Below are 3,627 nucleotides of genomic sequence, written 5' to 3' on the forward strand. Positions count from 1 at the left end.
AAAGTGCCCTGATGCTGCAATAGGTGGGGCAGTAATAATCAAGGTTGACAGGGGGAGTCTGGGGTTTGAAAAAGGCAGAAAAGGTTAGTTTAAATGAAGCTGACAAGTAGGGTACTAATTAAGATTAAACTAATACTAATGGGGAGCAAGACATAAGAGTATGGGGCTTAAAATGAATAAATAAAATGAGCCCATAACTCTTGATTAAACAAAGACCAGGCGTGGGGAACAAAGGGGCTGGCATCAAAGATGCTTAGGCATGGGCTTAAAGGGTATGGGCATTCTGCCAATTGGCAGGGCAGGCAGCTCAGCTGCACTGGTTCATTTGGCCTATAAATAGGCCATTTGAGAACTTAAAAGGGGCTGAACTTTTTAGTCTTCAGAAAAAGAGAAAAAAAGCTGGAATTTTTAGTCTTAAAGCTGAAACTTTTAGTCTAAAGAAAGGTTTACTGAGTTTAAAGAAAGCTGAAAAACATAAGTTAGTTTCCAAATAGATTGTAACCAAACACCATCTGAAAGTTGAATAAGAATTCATATTGGTCAAGTTGCCTTGGCCAAGTTTTGTCGTCTGCATTGACTGAGCTGTTTGTTGGTTGCTGAACTGTTGGTATTTGCTGCATTGAATACTCTCTTACTTCTGGTGTTTTCATTACTCTTCGTCTGGAATCACTGGTTTGGTATTCGACTATTGCTGGGTTTTTTTCGTTCTGGGAATTATTGTGGGTTGTCTGAGGGCTGTGGAAAACATTTGATTGTTGGTTTGTTGCTGTGCTGTTGTTGTGTATCTGCTGTTGCTGTGTTACTGCATACTGCCCAGCTGATCACTTCTTTCTTCTTTGTCCTCTATACCAGGTACACAATTAATACTACCAATGCAACTGAAAGTTTGAGCATGAATGCAAAAGAGAGGACCTGCAGATTGTTTTTTACATATACATGAACTGTTACATTAAATGTCATGAAAATGTTACATTTTCGTTTGGATAATAGAAGTAGCCTACATACTCAGTATATCAATGTAGGTTAATGAATGCTAGTCATGTATGTATACTGTTAAGTGAAAAACATTCCCAGTGTAATAACTTGTATTTTAGACTTAGTCTGATGGTGTGGTATATTCTCTAACGTAGGTCAAAATAGGAAAACTATCCACTTTAATTAAAGTACTTTCCTCTCTGGTCAGATTGTCACATACAAATCGATAAACTCATTTATAGAACAAAGAACCAGTTCTGGGCCTCAACCTCATGAAGGTCGAGCCCAAATCGAAGCAAACCAAGTAGGCCTGCATCGAACAAGCAGAGGCCCAGGTCTGGCCTATCACGCATGGGCTGGATTTGGGCCTATGATTATTTGTTCGGCTGACTGTACATGCAGCCTCATTTCTGATTTGTTTAGCTTTTCTGAATGTCATTACGAACAACTTGCAAGCATGTAATTAATTAGGGTTATCTACTGTTTCCAATTGATAAGGACAAACAAGACAAGAAACGTAGTTGTACAGGATATCCTTTTAAATAAGAACGAGATGAGCCTCGATGAAAACAAACAAAACGCGCAGATGCGGGGCCCTTGTTAAATGTATATTATTGAAGCATTTAGTTTCCAGGACGGGTTGCTTAGCAAACCTCACAACCCTCCTAAAATAACAACACGTTAGTATCTTTAGGATACGCTTTAATAAACCTTACCTTCTTAAACTCGGGTGCACATTTATGTGACCCAAATCCAAATCTCGACGGATTCGAAATGTGTTTCTAATCACGGGTACATTGATTGTGACGTGGTTCGAGATGCATGCCCATGACGTTGCAAGTTCACTAAAAATAAGAACGAGACGAGCCTCGCCAAATAAAAATACAAACTGCGGGGCCCTCAGTAAATATCTGTTTTTTTTAAAATTATTTGGACTTCGGGATGGACCGTTTAGTAAAATTCCACGGTCTTACCCAAAATAAATACGCTAGTCGCTTTAGGCGCGTCTTTAATAATTTAATTTCCTTAAACTCGGGTGCGCATTGATGTGACCCAAATCCAAATCTCAACGGAGTCAAAGTGTGTCTACGACCACGGGTACATTGATTGTAACGCGGTTTGAAATACATTTTCACAACGTTGCGATTCCTGATAAAAACAATAGAATGATAAAAGCGGTTAAAAGTTAAATTTTGCACATAAGTTCACACTTGTATAAAATCAGATAATCAAGCCGAATATGACAGTTGAGCGACCGTGCTAGAACCACGGAACTCGGGAATGCCTAACACCTTCTCCCGGGTTAACAGAATTCCTTATCCGGATTTCTGGTACGCAGACTGTAATATAGAGTCATTATTTTCCTCGATTTGGGATTAAAATTGGTGACTTGGGACACCCTAAATCTATCAAGTGGCGACTCTGAAATAATTAAACCAATCCCGTCTCGATTGTCCTTTAATTGGAAAAAACTCCCCTGCGCCCCTCGGGCGCGGAAAAAGGAGGTGTGACAGCTCTGGCGACTCTGCTGGGGATCCTTTTGACCCAGAACCACTGGTTCAGGGTTAAGAATTCGAGCTTAGAATAATTGTTATTATTTGGCTTTATTTATTATCTGATTATTACGTGTTCTGAGCCTAATGTGCTAAATGCCGCTTTTACCGCTTTGATATTATTTGAACTGTATATAAACTGTGCCGAAGCCTTTCTCTTCTTACCTCCGGGGATGTGCTCACTGGCTGAGACTCCCTATTCTGTTAGTGTCATACCCTAAATAAAAGAGGCTCGGAAAGTTTCTAAGCCGGCTGGCCTTTTGGTTCCCGGAAAGGAGCTCCTTCCTCAACTCAAGTTGTCCGCTCGAGTACACTGTCTAGAACACCGACCCAGGTTTTGAACATAGAATAACGTGACTTCATGCCGGATCCCTAGTAGGAACGCTTATTTGCATCATGTTGCATATGACTTAGGGGACTCAACACAGGGGTTGGGTCCGTCTAGGACTAGCGACCTGATATGAAAAGACCATTCTGATGCATCTTATTGTTTTCCGTGCATTTATTTGTCTTATGCCCGCATGCTGACCGGTGTTTGAATATTTGGAAAATTGTGAAAAATAACGGTTAGGGAATTGATTGATTATTTTTGAAAAAACACATACTGTCAAAACCCTGCCAAAATTTTGAAAAATCATTGTTCTGTTTTGTTTTTTTTTTAAAAATAAAAACAAAATATAAATAGAAATATATAGTTTATCCTGCCATAAAAATAAAAATTAAAAAAAAAGTAATCTTATTTTTAAAATGGTTTTTATGAAAATTCGAAAATAAAAAAAAGAATCTTATTTTTAAAATGGTTTTTATGAAAATTCGAAAATAATAATAAAAAAAAGGGAGTCTTATTTTGCCTTTACTTCTATTATTTGTTGCAAATATGTGTATATATATATATATGAAAAATTCAAAAAGTCTTTCTTTACTTCAAAAAATGTATATATATCTTTATTTGTTGCAAAAGTATTTGTCTTGCCAAAGGTCTAGAGAGTTCTTTTAGGCTCCCAGTTTTCGAAACAAAAATCAAAAATATTTTCCGTTATTGACTTCTTTAGAAAGTTTTTTTTTATATATACGAGAATTCAAAATTAAAAAAAAATCG

The sequence above is a fragment of the Nicotiana tabacum genome, chromosome 3 (assembly GCF_000715075.1).
Source record: "Nicotiana tabacum cultivar K326 chromosome 3, ASM71507v2, whole genome shotgun sequence".
Lineage (NCBI taxonomy): Eukaryota > Viridiplantae > Streptophyta > Magnoliopsida > Solanales > Solanaceae > Nicotiana > Nicotiana tabacum.